This window comes from Alosa sapidissima, chromosome 16 (genome assembly GCF_018492685.1).
Source record: "Alosa sapidissima isolate fAloSap1 chromosome 16, fAloSap1.pri, whole genome shotgun sequence".
Classification (NCBI taxonomy): domain Eukaryota; kingdom Metazoa; phylum Chordata; class Actinopteri; order Clupeiformes; family Clupeidae; genus Alosa; species Alosa sapidissima.
Window position 1 is genome coordinate 1,497,935 of NC_055972.1, and position 17,306 is coordinate 1,515,240.

Genomic DNA, 17,306 nt, shown 5'->3' on the forward strand with positions numbered 1-17,306 from the left:
AACTCACTAAGAACTATTCGCAAACAATCCTAAGCCGCTATTTGTGGCATTTCACGTCGTGATGTTTTTATTGCACATGCGGCTACAGGAGCTCTCGATCGCGAGGGAATAATTGTGCAATAACTAAGGGATGCAATAACGCCACCAACAACCAAAACCATCATTGCATGTAAACTAAATGTAACGTTTCATTGTAAATCAAATTCAATTATTTCTCCTCTTTGCATGTACGTGTTTTCATACAGATTAATTTAAAACATGTTGCAAAGATACTGCTTCAATCCGTAGTGTATTTCATTATGTTACTAGGCGATTTGCTTTGTCTTGCTCTTTATTCATTTACATGGAGGCTATTTATTCATCATCTTCCATCCCTCACAGTAGCCTACTTATAGCGCACGCATTCTCACCACCTGTTGCCTGTCACTCATCATCGTAGGGGAGGTTTTTGACATCATTCCAGCATTATACTCATCAGCCAATCAAGGTGGTCACTTTAGTCAGCCTTGTGCATGAGTAATGACGTCATCCATAGCAACGGAGCTCTATACTCTTATCTTATCTTATGAGTTGTCATGTATCCTTACTAAGCTCTATACTCTTATCTTATGAGTTGTCATTTATCCTTACTAAGCTCTATACTCTTATCTTATCTTATGAGTTGTCATGTATCCTTACTAAGCTCTATACTCTTATCTTATCTTATGAGTTGTCATGTATCCTTACTAAGCTCTATACTCTTATCTTATCTTATGAGTTGTCATTTATCCTTACTAAGCTCTATACTCTTATCTTATCTTATGAGTTGTCATTTATCCTTACTAAGCTCTATACTCTTATCTTATCTTATGAGTTGTCATGTATCCTTACTAAGCTCTATACTCTTATCTTATGAGTTGTCATGTATCCTTACTAAGCTCTATACTCTTATCTTATCTTATGAGTTGTCATGTATCCTTACTAAGCTCTATACTCTTATCTTATCTTATCTTATGAGTTGTCATGTATCCTTACTAAGCTCTATACTCTTATCTTATCTTATGAGTTGTCATTTATCCTTACTAAGCTCTATACTCTTATCTTATCTTATGAGTTGTCATGTATCCTTACTAAGCTCTATACTCTTATCTTATCTTATCTTATCTTATGAGTTGTCATGTATCCTTACTAAGCTCTATACTCTTATCTTATCTTATGAGTTGTCATGTATCCTTACTAAGCTCTATACTCTTATCTTATCTTATGAGTTGTCATGTATCCTTACTAAGCTCTATACTCTTATCTTATGAGTTGTCATTTATCCTTACTAAGCTCTATACTCTTATCTTATCTTATGAGTTGTCATGTATCCTTACTAAGCTCTATACTCTTATCTTATCTTATGAGTTGTCATGTATCCTTACTAAGCTCTATACTCTTATCTTATCTTATGAGTTGTTATGTATCCTTACTAAGCTCTATACTCTTATCTTATCTTATGAGTTGTCATGTATCCTTACTAAGCTCTATACTCTTATCTTATCTTATGAGTTGTCATGTATCCTTACTAAGCTCTATACTCTTATCTTATGAGTTGTCATTTATCCTTACTAAGCTCTATACTCTTATCTTATCTTATGAGTTGTCATGTATCCTTACTAAGCTCTATACTCTTATCTTATCTTATGAGTTGTCATGTATCCTTACTAAGCTCTATACTCTTATCTTATCTTATGAGTTGTCATTTATCCTTACTAAGCTCTATACTCTTATCTTATGAGTTGTCATGTATCCTTACTAAGCTCTATACTCTTATCTTATGAGTTGTCATGTATCCTTACTAAGCTCTATACTCTTATCTTATGAGTTGTCATGTATCCTTACTAAGCTCTATACTCTTATCTTATGAGTTGTCATGTATCCTTACTAAGCTCTATACTCTTATCTTATCTTATGAGTTGTCATGTATCCTTACTAAGCTCTATACTCTTATCTTATCTTATGAGTTGTCATGTATCCTTACTAAGCTCTATACTCTTATCTTATCTTACTAAGAATAGGTCTGACTTTTCTCTTGTTTTTCTCTTAAAAGTTATACACTCGTCATCGTAAGGGAGGTGTTTGGAATCATTCCCGAGTTACAATCATCAGCCAATCAAGGTGGTCACTTCAGTTAAGCTCGTGCATGAGTAATGACATCATCAATAGCAACGAAGACTCACTCTTAGTTTAAGAGTTGGCATTTTTCCTTACTAAGAGTAGGTCTCGAAGGCTTTGTGAATAACTAAATAAGAGAAACTCCTAGCTAAAAACTTTTATTGCTATTTAGGAGTACTCCTAGTGGTAAGATAAAATGCTTTGTGAATACGGCCCCTGGACTTCTTTTAAGCTGTCCCAGACTTAGCTGCTACTTTTAGGTCTAAAATGCTTCGTGAAATAACTTTTAGTGAAAAAAAATAATCCTAAAGTTAGGGGTGACACGGCCATTATTTTTAGGAGTTGCTCCTAAATTGGCCAGTTAGGAGCAACTTTTAGCCTTAAAATTCTTTGTGAATACGGCCCCTGGTCTCCTGTGTAGGCACTGGCGTCCTTTTCAGCTCTCCATCCTTGTTGTTATTATTTTCTGTTGTTCCCATCTTTGAGTGTGTGTGTGTGTGTGAGAGAGAGAGTGTGTGTGTGTGTGTGTGTGAGAGAGAGAGAGAGTGTATATGTGTGTTTTTGTAAGAGCGTGTGTGTGAGAAAGAGAGTGTGAGTGTGTGTGTGAGAGAGAGTGTGTGTGTGTGTGAGAGAGTGTGTGTGCGTGTGTGTGTTTTTGTGAGTGTGTGAGTGAGAGAGAGTGTGTGTGTGTGTGAGAGAGAGTGTGTGTGTGTTCTGTCCTTCCTCCCTTCTCTCCTTTCCCACCATCATTCTTCATCCCTCTCTTCTCTGCTCTCCTTCATCCTTTCTATTTTCTCTCTTCCTTCTCCGTTTCCTTCTGTTCTCTCCACTAAATCAATCTCTCCCTCCCTCTCTATTTCTTTCTCCCTCCCCCTCTCTCTCCCTACATCCCTCTCTATTTCTCTTTCTCCCTCCCTCTCTCTCTCTCTCCCCCTCTCTCTATCCCTCTGTTCTGTGTCCTTGGCTGGCTTGCTCACAGCTCCTGTCTCCTCAGTGTCATTCAAGGGGAAAGAATCAGATATTGTCTCCATTAGTTAGTAGCGCCTTGTTCTACAGAGCCCTGGGAACCAGGGGCGAAGGCTGTGTGTGCGTGTGTGTGTGTCTGTGTGTGTGTGTGTGTGTGTGTGTGTGTGTCTGTGTGTGTCTGTGTGTCTGTGTGTGTGTGTCTGTGTGTGTGTGTGTGTGTGTGTGCGTGTGTGTCTGTGTGTGTGTGTGTGTGTCTGTGTGTGTGTGTGTGTGTGTGTCTGTGTGTGTGTGTGTGTGTCTGTGTGTGTGTGCGTGTGTGTCTGTGTGCTATGTGTGTGTGTGTGTGTGTGTGTGTGTGTGTGTGTGTGAGGTTAAGTAGTGACGGGTACGGATCTGGGATCTGCAGGGCTGCCGACTGCTTGATGGCTCTGAGCGGAATCTTAAACAGAGGAGCTCTTTTATGTGCCTCTGTTTTACGCTTGGTTTCCGTAGTGATTCATATTCAAATGGTTTTGGGGGGGGGGTCTGTGAACCAGGCATTCACACACTTACCCAAGATGCCCAACAGATCCCCCACACACTCCCCCTCAGCACGGACGCCCTCACTCTCCACACACACACACACACACATACAGTACATCCTCACACACACACACACACACACACACACACACACACATACACACTGTCCTGCAACCCAGCCAGAGTCAGGCTCCCCAGTGAGGTGAGCTAATTACAATGACCAGTGAAATCCTCACAGAAAGCGTCTCAATCATAAGACTGCTCATGCATGAAGCCTCACTGTGTGTGAGTGTGTGTGTGTGTGTGTATGTGTCCGTGTGTGCACACGTGTGTGGTTGAGTGAGTGAGTGTGTGTGTGTGTGTGAGATGCTTGGCCTCGGCTTCTGGCAGACCCTCACAAACTCATTCATCATCTGAAAGGTCACTCCTCACCTAAGCACTCCAGTCCTCGCCAGCTGATGCCAACGCAGAGATGGACCATGGACCCCCACCCCCTGGGCAGTGCTGGTCAGCTGGTGCCAACGCAGAGGTGGACCATGGACCCCCACCCCCTGGGCAGTGCTGGTCAGCTGGTGCCAACGCAGAGGTGGACCATGGACCCCCACCCCCTGGGCAGTGCTGGTCAGCTGATGCCAACGCAGAGGTGGACCATGGACCCCTACCCCTGGGCAGTGCTGGGCAGCTGGTGCCAACGCAGAGATGGCACCGTATGGCACAGGGACCCCCCATCCCAAACCCTCAGCAGCCCTGGCCGGCGGCCTGTTCTTGACCTTGTGTGTGTGTGTGTGTGTGTGCGTGTGCGTGTGCGTGTGGTGTGTGCGTGTGTGTGTGTGTGTGCGTGTGGTGTGTGTGTGTGCGTGGTCTGAGGGTTGAGTCTGCCTTCCACTCTAAGGAAGCCCCTCAGGGCATCACTGAGCCTCCTGCTGTACCACTTTTAACATTTAGAACATGTTAATGTTCCTCCTCTCTCATTTAGAACATGTTCACGTTCCTCTCATTTAGAACATGTTCATGTTCCTCTCATTTAGAACCCTCTCATTTAAAACATGTTCATGTTCCTCCTCTCTCATTTAGAACATGTTCATGTTCCTCTCATTTAGAACATGTTCCTCCTCTTTCATTTAGAACATGTTCATGTTCCTCTCATTTAGAACATGTTCATGTTCCCCTCTCATTTAGAACATGTTAATGTTCCTCCTCTCTCATTTAGAATATGTTCATGTTCCTCTCATTTAGAACATGTTCATGTTCCTCCTCTCTTAGAGCTTCTGACAACCTCACTCTTCCCTCTCCACTTCCCTCTCTCTCCTCCTCTATCACTTCTTGTCCTCCTCTCTCCTCCTCTATCACTTCTTGTCCTCCTCTCTTCCCTCTCTTCCTCTATCACTTCCTCTCCTCTCTTCCCTCTCTCTCCTTCCCTCTCCTCCTCTACCACTTCTTCTCCTCCTCTCTTCCCTCTCTCTCCTCCTCTACCACTTCTTTGAAGCAGCCGTGGCCTACTGATTAGCGCTTTAGACTTGTAACCGGAGGGTTGCTGGTTCGAACCCCGACCAGTGGGCCACGGCTGAAGTGCCCTTGAGCAAGGTACCTAACCCCTCACTGCTCCCCGAGCGCCGCTGTTGTTGCAGGCAGCTCACTGCGCCGGGATTAGTGTGTGCTTCACCTCACTGTGTGCTGAGTGTGTTTCACTAATTCACGGATTGGGATAAATGCAGAGACCAAATTTCCCTCACGGGACACTGTAAAAAGTTTCTGTAAATTTACACCCAGATTCCAACATTATTCACCAGTTTGCTTTAATAAACAGGACTTTCCGGTCATTGGTAAGACAAATGTGTAAAGTCAGGCTCCAACACTGTTATTTACCACGCTCGTAATGTTTATTCTGGAACACACGTACTTCCTGTTATCTATTAACGTTACCTTCGTTCTGGTGATGAGAAGCTGTCATACCCAAACCTATCGAAAGCCATCAACACAATAAGGTGAGTTTATCTGTCATCTTTGACCAGAAATACAACGTTTGAAAGCACACTGGTCATGTTTATACAAGTTGTATAATCAGAGGCGGACAGAGTACACAGCTTCATTACTTGAGTAAAAGTACAGATACCCTTTGCTAAATTTTACTCAAGTACAAGTAAAAGTACAACAGTCAGATGTCTACTTAAGTAAAAGTACTGAAGTACTTGTTTTTAAAAGTACTTGAGTATCAAGAGTACAAGAGTACATTTTCTAAATATTGCATTACTACTGCTACAGTGCTTACATTTATGTACAGAAACGTCCTACATGGAGTTATGAAATTTTTTAATGTTAATACCTTGGAGAATGTAAAAGGAATTAAAAAGTAAAATCAAGTAATTTTCATCTTTTTACCATGTTGCCAGGGATGGGCAGCATTTCTAATACATGTAAAATACGTATTTCAAATACAAACTAGATGTACCGCAGAGCGGTACAAAATATGACCGCCGCCCAGTCCAGCACATGTTTTCCACAAAAATAAGTCACGCTGAAAGGCATATATGATTCTAACTGTCTCACTGAATTGCATTATGCACACTCAATTTTCACTGGTATCTGCTAGACAACAAGTACCAAAACATGATTAGTTCATAGATTTCACATGTAATATACATTTTATACATTTTACCCCACCCCCATCTTGCCTGTTCATAATTCTGAGAAATTCTTGAATTGTGTGCATGTGTGCGTGTACATGTTTATGTGTATGTGTGTGTGTGCGTGCATGTGTGCGTTTGCCTGTTTATGTGCCTGTGTGTGTGCATGTGCATGCATGCGTATATATGTCTACTGTGTGAGTATGTGTCATACGTAGGATTACTGTGAATGTATGTGTGTGCGTGTGTATCTGTTTATGCACATGTGTGCATATGGAATGGGTTTACATGACCCCTGGAGGCAAACATACGCAAAAAATTGGTCATCCTAGGCCCTACGGTTCTCAAGATATTCACAGAAAACTGTGTCTGCCCTACCCTCCTTTCGGGGGGTCCAGAAAACTTCGCAGACGCACAGAAAACTGTCTTCGGCCACCTACAGGCCAGTTGGTGTATAGTAACATAAATTAATTTATTGTGTGGCCCCCCATGAACAGAATTCCACGAAACTTGGTGCATTCAGAGGGTGTCATAATGATCCTACACTTCCAACTTTGTGAAGTTTTGACTATGTTAGGTCACAGATACCTGCGATTACAACACCTCATTTTTACTTTTTTGTGTTTAACTAGGTGGCGCTATACATGAAATGAGTGGTTATGGAATGGGTTGACATGGCCCTTTGAGATCAACATACAAAAAAAAATGGTCCTCCTAAACCCTACGGTTCTCGAGATATTCTCAGAAAACTGTGTCTGCCCTACCCTCCTTTCGGGGGGTCCAGCTTCGCTGCGCTGCGGTCATAAATACTATTTTGTAATTGAAACACTTGAAGCGAAAACTATCATTAACTTGTTCAGAAAATTTAAATAGTCTGGCGAGGTGGGGCCACGGGTTGGCACATTCCCGGGATGGACCTGCTGCGTCTTCATCCATTGTTTCGCCCATGGTTCATCTCTTATCTAAATCTGACCATGGAGTTGACTTTGGCGGAAAGCTGAAGGTGATTGCTGATAGGCTGTCCCAATCAGTGGCACCTGCAGAATCCAATCACGTTTGAGAGGGAAACAACAAATTGAGGGTTTCCGAGATCTTTTCTTTTTTCCTTTTTTTTAAAAGAAGTAACGGGTACTCACGGTTATGGATAGAAATGTAGTGGAGTAAAGAGTACAATATTTCCCTCTCAAATGTACTTGAGTAAAGTCATGAGTACTCCCCAAAAATGATACTCGAGTAAAGTACAGATCCCTCAAAATTGTACTCAAGTACTGTACTCAAGTAAATGTACTCCGTTACTGTCCGGCTCTGTGTATAATACAACATCTCTCTGAATGTTACCCTGCTGAAATGAAGTAGTAGCAGTGCTATTCAGCTAGCCAAGACCGCGCTTTCACCCTTCTTATGCCATGCATTATCGTTATCACTTGTCGATCAAATTTTACGTTTCTTCATTGCAATCTGAAGCCATCTAAATGTATTGGTATGTGTAGGGTATGTGTAGTTTTTGAAAGTTTAATTCTGCATGATTTACCTGCTATAACACATGCTTGCTAACTAAGTCTGCTTAGCATCATCAGTTTAATAAACCAGTGGCAAAATAAACAATATGGCACAAACGGATCAGTGTTGACTGCTGCTTTCAGTGTTTACTTGTATGCATGGATTTCGCCCGTGCTGGTAATTACTTAAAGTTGTGTTAAGTCCTTCAGTTGACAGTTTAGAAAGCTAATGCTAGTTAGTAGCCTAGCTAGCTCTCCATAGCAGAGGTGGTTGCATGACACGCGTTTGGTATTCCTCCTGAGTTCATTTGGGCTAGCGGCATGCAACAGGAAGATGTTTACATGTCAGATATGTGGGCATCAGTCCACTGCGTCTATTTATTAGGGCTGGGATAAACGATTATTTTTTAAATGATTAATCTAGCGATTATTTTTTCGATGCATTGATTAATCTAACGATTCATTTTTCAGTCCGATTCGATTTCGATTAAATTATCCCCCCATTAATTCACTAATAGCAACTTATACATGTTTATTTACACATCTGAATGAAAAAAAACATGAATTCTTTAACATTGCAATATATGTTTATTGCTCTTAAGATTCCAAAATAAAAGACTATACAAGTGCAAAGTAATGCATTCCTAGTCAGAGGTAGCATTCAATAAAGTTCAGTAGTGTATGTCTAATTGAGTGCCTGTCATTTTAAGACGTTTGTGTTTGAATCCTTGCAATTTACATTAACACAGTTAAAAGGCTGCTGATGTGTGGATGCAATTCATAACGTAGTTAGTTCAAATAACGGTTCGTACTTCTCCTTTGGACAAGCACTTTTGAGTCTTGGAAAACACTTTTCCATTTACATCGGGATTTTGCAAACATTCAGAGTCCATAAAATGAGCCCTGCATGAGTAACGAATAAGCAGCTGCAAGTAAGCATGCTAAACTTGACACCCAAACAGTATTCTAACGTTAGCTTTGAGATACTGCTTGATTGCATACTGTAACTTAACTTAGTTTAGTCTCTTCAATGTACTATGTTGTGATAAGACCTTAGCAGAGTTTTAGAGGAGCAGCGGGCTCGTTACGAGAGAGAGCGGGCGGGGCGAGGAAAGGCTGTTTGAGTAAAAAGTGCAGCTCAATGAAATTATTTTATCTTATCTTTAATTTAAATAGTAGGCCTACAACATAGAACATCAATGTGTGGTGGCCGGTTTTGATTTCGTGGTGCCCAGCCACAGATTAGTCAACGTATGGAAAACACTGAAGGTGTAAAATTAAAAATATTTAGCAGCACACGTTATGCTTGACGAATCGACGCTCATATTTTGCGTCGACATCATCGATTACGTCGACGCGTTGTCCCAGCCCTACTATTTATGTGAGCCATACCAAAATTCATGACAATATACCCAATATAGACCTTCCATGCTGTGTTCCAGATTGTCAAATGAAATTTAAGAGACATGCAGGTTTTGAATTTCCCCTGGGGATCAATAAAGTATATATCTATCTATCTAGGACTTAAGACACACATATATAGAAACCATAAACAATGTGGTTTTGATAAGACCAGTGTTGGGAACGTTACTTTAAAAAAGTAATTAGTTATAGTTACTCACTACTTGTTCCAAAAAGTAACTGAGTTAGTAACTGAATTACTCTATGATAAGAGTAACTCGTTACCAGGGAAAGTAACTATTTGCGTTACTGTTACAAAAAAAAAAGTTGCTATATGTCAAAGATTTTGGATTTTTTTGAGCAGTTTTGAGTAGTCAGTTGAAATGAGTAGAACAGACAGGTGTGTGTAGGCTACATAACTTTCAATATTTATTAGATAGATACTTCCCAAGGAGAAATTCAAGATATTGCACATCGACAAACCTATGGTAGACTTCAGCCTGTGTCATAGGTTTTTGTTGTGAGGCAGAAAGATCTAGCTTTTGCTGCTTGGAGGACTTTTCTCCGAGTCCTTCTTTGCTAGTGGATGGTAGTGTTAATTTTGTCACCTATTTTTAATTTAGTCTTAGTCATGTGACGAAATGTCCTTTTTAGTCTTTGTCATATTTAGTCATTCAAATATCATTTTTGTTAGTCAAGTTTTAGTCGACTAAAAGTCTCGTCATTTTAGTCTAGTTTTAGTCAAAAGAAAACTGACTAAGGTATCTTAGTCTTAGTCAGTTTTAGTCAACACATTTTAGTCTTTTTTTTTCTAACAAATTATTTCTGATTACCATTTGAGTCAAATAGTGTTTCACACATCTCAATTTTCCAACAATATTGTGTGTCCACAGGGCTACTCGTCTGTTATAATTACTCATTCTGATTTTTTGTCAGTCAGTATGTTTACATGCACAGGTAAGTCGAGCTACAGTTATAGCTCGGCTGGGATTTGACCATAGACAGTAAAAGATTCGACTGGATCACTATCATATTCGTAGACCAGTGTTTCTCAAAGTGTGGTCAGGAAATCACTAGTGTCCGCAAGCTATCCCAAGTGGTCCGCGAGCAGACGTGGTAAAATATAATATAGATGAGTTGTTTACAATATTGAACCAACTTGTATGTAAAAACAGTTCTGCAACACTGTCTATGTAAGATATGCCAGTTTAAATCATACAGTATGAATCCACACAATAAGCAAAGTGCAAAGACAATAAGCAAGGTGGTTCAGTGAGTAGGCCTATAGTGTAGACTAATTATAGGCTACTGTTGAAGTAGGTCTAATCTTTTTTTTTTTAGCTAGGGTTAGTTAAGTGGTCCTGAAACTGAAAAAGTTTGAGAAACACTGTCGTAGACCAAAGTATTAATGTTTTACTCCGCCTTGCTAGATGGCGATATACGCCCAAACACAACACATTCCCCAAACAGACTCTTCATCTTAGCCATAGCTAACATGCTAGCGAACTTTCCATATTAGCTTACTTGCTAGCAAACTTTGCATCATCAGTCTAACTAGTTAAATAGTTGACATTACATGATGAACATTTTCGTATGGACATTCTGGGGGATGTTAATTTGTATGAGAGAAGCTTCAACTTCTGGGTATGTAGCATTGTGGCATAAAGCTTAGGTAGTTAGCTTGCTAACTCTGGCAAAAATCTCCAGTGTTCTTGTTCCATGTAGTTTCGTGTTGCAGCCACAGGGTTTCAGCAACAGCACGTAGACTAGCCTACAGGAAAGCTGTTACGTATGAACTTATTCGGAATATTTTGAAAACGTAACAGCTAGATATTCTGTCTTCTCATTTTGTAGATGAAAATGAAGAGAGATTTTATCTTAGTTTTTATTTCATGCAAAACATTTTAGTCTCGTCTTTTTTCGTCAACAATAATGCATCTTAAGATAGTCTTAGTCAGTGTTTCAGGACATTACTGCCGTCTCGTCATCATCTCGTCTTAGTCATGAAAAAAAAGGTTGTTGACGAACATATTTCCTCTCGTCTCATCTGACGAAATTAACACTAGTGGATGGCGAGCTATCATCTGTGGTGGAGGTATCGGTGTTTTTGGCCACTAGCTTTAGATGCGTGTGTGAGATGCTTCATTAAATTAGAGTTGCTTACAACGGATGTCGACAAAGTCTTTGCTCCTGGACATAATGCACAGTATGCACATTACATGCACGTTCTTGCCTTGATGAATTTGAAGTAGTGCTTATATCCAACTTTTCGGATTGCTCCTGACATCTGCTGTTTCGTCGAATCTCTATTTTAGCGGTTGCGTGTGTGTGTGTGGCAAGTGTGCTGGCAAGTGTGTAAAAACACGGGCTCTGATTGGCTATCATGAAACATGACTCTGCCTTAGCCAATCATAATCGCTTACGTCGTTATTAAACCACCTCCTCACTAGCTGTGAGCCAGGGTGCGTTCGGATTACACAGTTTATTCAATCAATGCATAGTAACGCTCCGCATTTAATGTCCAGTAACGTTAACGGCGTTGTAACGACGGGAAAAGTAATTAGTTAGATTACCCCGTAAGTGAAAAAATAACGTTGTTACCTAACGCGTTATTCCAAACACTGGATAAGACAGACACAATTTCAAAAGCAAGCACCCTCACATACACACATTCTTCACACAAACATCTTATCACACCTGCCTCATCACTTTTAATCATTCAATGGCAGACACACACACACACACCCACACACCTTTCATACTCACCTTGCAGACAACTCTCACATTCACTCACTCCTTACATACATACACACACACACTCACAGAGATTACATTCACTTTCTCACTCACACACACACATCATGAAGAGTTGTTGAGTGCCTTTCTTTTCTTTTGCTAAGGGATGTGCGACTGTAGCTGATGTTGAGTCTTCCAAGCTTACCTGTGATGCCTCGCCTGATATTACTAGGTATGTTTGTTTTCATTCACTAGAGTAATAATGATTAGGGCTGCAGCTATCGATTCTTTTTGTAATCGATTAATCTAGCACTTTATCGATCGATTAATCGGATAAAAAATATTTTGCATTTTTAAACAACCAAAACAAATAATGCATAACGAAAATGACATTGCTGTAAAATGATCAAGCAAATGGCACAGAGATATTTATTCTAACTCCAACATTAGGCTACAAAACTAAGCCCATTTATTGCAATTTACCCATTTAGTGTTTTTAAGTGCCAGTGCCAACAATTAAATAATGTTCAAAATGCTCTCTGTAAAATTGCAGCCTCTTGTGCATGACTTAGCTGGGCGAACAAAGCTATCCATACTATGTTGTGAAGTTGTGAAGTACTATGTTGTGAACCCATACAAACCGAATTTGGCTGCAGTTCACCAGAGTTCACCTAGATGGCGATCGCGGGCGAGTCCAAAATACATGGGGTCCTATGGAGCTACATGGCTACATTTATTGTTTTCACCTATTTAACAACTGAAACCCTCAGATTTTATTTTATTTTTCGCAAAATGGATATGGATTATCAATCAAAAGTGAAATAATCCAGGAGTCATGTCCTTTCGTTTTCTTACAGGTTGGGTCGTTGTTGTCCATAACACGCTAGCATTGATGCTATGCTATGCTATGATCATGCTAATGAATGACGTCATTGACACGTTTGAAAGGCTTTTTAGAACAATTAAGTGACTTTAAAAAATATAATACTCAACCAAGTGTATTGTCTTTGTCTCCCCTTTCGAATACAATATTCAAATTACTTGAAAAAAAAATTATATCCCGAGAAAAGTGGATTTTGAGGGATATAGCTCCATAGACCTCCATTCATTCTGGACTCGCCCGCGAGCGCCCCTAGATGCAGTACCACACCGGAAGAGTTCCGAGAGTGAAGGTTCTCCCCTTATTAGACATTCTCTGGTTTCATGCTGTAATCTAGACCTGACATCAAAGTAAATATCTGTTTTATGTACATTTCTACACCTGCAGCATTTACCATTAGGCTACTAACAAATAATTCCTGGGGTGAGCCTATTTGCTATGGTAACCTAGCAACCTGTGTGTGTGTGTGCACGCGTGCGGTGCGTGAGGACAGATGAGGGTGCATGCATGTGTGTATAAGGGGTTCTTTTTTAGGAAGACTGTCTTGCAATTGAACGTGAATAAGTTTACTTACTTAAAAACATCAAAGCTAAACATTATATCACAACATCGCTACAAATACAGTATGTGATTAAAATCAGCCAACATCAATGTAGGCTATAGGCTACGTAGATAGATGATAGATAGGCTAGATAGATAGATTGATAGATAGCCTATTGACGCTTGGTGAAACAGCATGGAGTGGATGTTTTCGGTTCAGATGCTTGTTCTTTTCCTGTTTGAGTATGTAATGATCCCAAAACTCTACTTGAAAACTTCAGACATTCTCTGCCATTTATGGACATCTTGACTCCGCCATCGCGCCAGCTAAATTCAGAATATATCACGATTCACGCGCTAGTGGTGTGCTTCCTGAACAACGGTCCGTGTGGAACAATCAGATCCCTGCGCGTATAGTGTGTGTCATAGGAGTTTATCGAGGCTTCGAGGCAGGGTTTTTGCCTCGAGTAATTTTTGTAATCGAGTTATTCGAGTAACTCGATGAATCGTTTCAGCCCTAATAATGATCAACATATTTAAATCAACTTTTGAACACTAAATGTTTTTTTTTCTGTATTGAATTTTGTTTGGACAAAATCCTAAAAGGAATCTAATCATAGTTGATATGTGGATCTATGTCTTAAATTGAATATGATAAATTCTTTTTTTCAGGTGAACGACAAGGTAATCATCAAAAGTGGATGGTCAGCATTGAATCCTTATTCGTTTGTGAAGGGTCCAACCTCGCCACATTTCTAACAGGCCTTGCGACATGTTTCTCCACCTTCTACATTCTGAATCTGCAATATCAGGAGGAGGCAGCTTACACCCTCTGAAGAGAGCAATCATGCATAGTACTGCTGTAATAACCACAGAACACTATACTTCTACTTCATACAACTGATTAAATCAAATATAAATGCAGTTACAGTAAGAAATAAATGTCAGTTAATTTCATTGTGAGAAAGTGTGTTAACGTTATAAATTCACATCCGATTCATTCACTTTGGCACAATTTTCCTCTACATGAATCCTAGTGTACCCTATCAGTTTTTGTAACTCTCTCTCTCTCTCTTTCTCTTTCTCTCTCTCACAGAAAAAAGGCCCAGAAGAAGCCTAAGAACAATCACTAATAAGTAAAGTGAATGTTACTTGATTTCTCATGAATGTTACTTGATTTCCTCCCTGATTTTCATTTATACTCATCTCTGTACTTTAAATTCTTCTGGACATAATCTGTCAGTTTATTCATTCTCACATGTACACAAGCCCAATGCGATGCAATGATATAGATAATTGATAAATATCTGTGATAATTATTCTGTATCTTATTTGATTTTGAAATAGTACTACTGTAGATAACATGTCTACATTTTACATACATACGTGATACACAAGCCTAATGCCCTGTTTTTATTTTCCATGATAATTCTTTTGTACCTTATTCCCGATTTTTGAAATACTACTAGATCACGTGTCCACAATTTACATTTATACGTGATACACGAGCCTAATGCAATGTTTTTTTTTTAATGATAATTCTTTTGTGAAAATACGATTTTCAAAATACTACTAGATAGCGTGTCTATATTTTAAACGGGCCTAATGCAATGTTTTTGTTTTCTATTATAATTCTTCTGTGTCTTATTCTTCTTTGAAAACTGAACTACAAATAAGTAACTGATGTGAAAAAATGGATTTTTATCTTTAAAATGTTGATTTGAGAGTGGATGAACTCAATATATGGCACTTGTTTCCTGTAATTGTAAAAAATTAAAGACCTGTTGTGTAACTAACGTGAAGATCACATTTTTTCTTGTTTCCCAACATGAAAATTATGTTATATACTTAACAGGAATTTAATGTTATGGTAGTCTGCCGTTAAACAACGGGAAGCTCCTGGAAATCCTGCCAGTTGTTTCCTGTTAGTTTACAGGAAATTAATGTTGTTATTTTACATTAAGATAATGTTAAACCAGGGCACCGTTAAATAACAGGAACTTCCTGGAAACTCTGCTGCCAGTTGATTCCTGTTTTTTTACGGGAAATTTTCTTACAGTGATATACTTACAGTATACTTCTTCTCCTCCCCTCTCTTCTCTCTCCTCTATCACTTCTTTACCTCCTCCCCTTTCTCTCTCCTCCTCTATCACTTCTTGTCCTCTCTTCTTTGACTAAGTTATGTGACTATACTCTATACTCCTCATCCTGCCATGGAAGTTCCACTGGCTCCGCCCAGGGACGTGTCACAATGGAAACACTCCATCAGTTACACAGTCACTGTCAATCAAATCAGTCTTATGGAGGTGTATGTGTGTGTGTGTATGTGAATATGTGTGTGTGTGGGTGTCAGGCTTGTGCAAAATTCCAGAATTTAATTGAAACTGGCTCTTAAATTCCAATTCAATTCTTGAATTTCACTTGCATTTCAATTGAGGTAGCAAACAGGAAGCAGAATTGCAATTCGAATTGTGCACAACCCTGGTGTGTGTGTGTGAGTGAGTGTGTATGGGTGTGTGTATATGAGTATGTGTGAGTGTGTATATAAGTATGTGTGAGTGTGTGTATATATGAGTATGTTTGAGTGTGTGTGTATGAGTATGTGTGAGTTTGTTTGTTTCTCAGTCCACTGGATGTACAGAGTAAATAAATATGTGTCTCTCATTGTGTGAATTCTTCTTTTCTCTGATATTTCAGATGTGAGAAACATGAAAAGATAAATCAAACATTTGAAGAAACAGAAACAGTCGATTATATTTACATGCATCTTTGGTTGATAGTAGTTTTAAACAGCTTAAGATTTAATTCAGTATGCAGGACCATTTATGTTCAAATCCCGTCACAATGTAATATTTCACGGAAGGCATTCAAATGTCAAAAACATCAAAAATGTTGTCATATTGTATGTTGCTTTGTGTGTGTGTGACAGTAGTTAAACACAGACTGGCCTGTTAATACGCTGTGGACGGGATGTCTCTTTGTGTGTGTGTGTATGTGCATTCTCTGACTGCGCACCATCATCTTCGTCACCCACCAGATGAGTTCACATCAAAGGCACACAATTGTGGGAGAGCAGCCAAGTCACTTCAAAGAACAGATAGACGCTGCGCTCCACACTGGCAGAGGAGTGTGAAAACCCATTATGTTAACCCCACGCGTGTAGAGTCAACATCATCTTTGCAAGGAGTGTCAAGGAATACAGGACAGTTTACATGTTAGCTACCTTCCATGCTTATTACAATACACACACACACACATACACACAGAAAAACACAAGCACACACACAGAAACACACAAGCACACACACACACACATGCACACTCCCACACACAAGCGTGTGCATACACATACACACACACACACAGTGCGCTGCAGCGGGGGTTGATGTGTGAGATCATGGTGATAAGATGCAATCAGCTGTGTTTGATCCCACTGCAGCACCATACAGTCAGATGAGATGTGCCAGGATTACACAAGCACTACAGAGAGGAGTGTGTGTGAGTGTGCATGTGTGTGTGGGTGTGAATGTGGGTGTGTGTGTGAGTGTTGAGTAGGACTGGTGTGAGTTGTGGCAGAACTTGGGACTCCAGGTTAAGGGGGCTCTGAGTGAGTGGTGAGATGTGCTCTTGTGATTCCTGCTACAAAATTCACCAAATAGCATTTTTTTAACCAGTAATATTGTTCAAAACAGCACCAAACCTCGTCAGTCACTTGCTCAGGGTCCCTACACATAAAACGAAGCACCAACAACGTAGTTAGCAAACCCAGAGTTTATTACAGAAGACTGTTAAGAACACTTACCAACTGCCACCCTACCAGCTCCTCCAACCGCAGCATGAGTAACAGATTAACCAAATGTGACAGCACAACCAATCCTTGTCATGCTGGGTTGGAGGAGCTGGTAGGCAGACAGTTGGTAAGTGCCTCTCACCTGTCTTACTGTTTTAACTCATTGAGTGCCAAAAACGTAATATTACATTTTTCCTTAAAGTCTCACCCTT

General features: G+C 39.9%; 1 long non-coding RNA gene across 1 annotated transcript; it reads left to right on the forward strand.

The window, feature by feature from the left end:
• The first annotated feature begins 5,571 nt into the window (after positions 1 to 5,571).
• LOC121685286 lies at positions 5,572 to 14,828 on the forward strand. Its single transcript, XR_006023321.1, has 3 exons — positions 5,572 to 5,609; positions 12,049 to 12,116; positions 13,977 to 14,828. It is a non-coding gene; the product is annotated as an uncharacterized LOC121685286 (long non-coding RNA).
• The last annotated feature ends 2,478 nt before the right edge of the window (positions 14,829 to 17,306 follow it).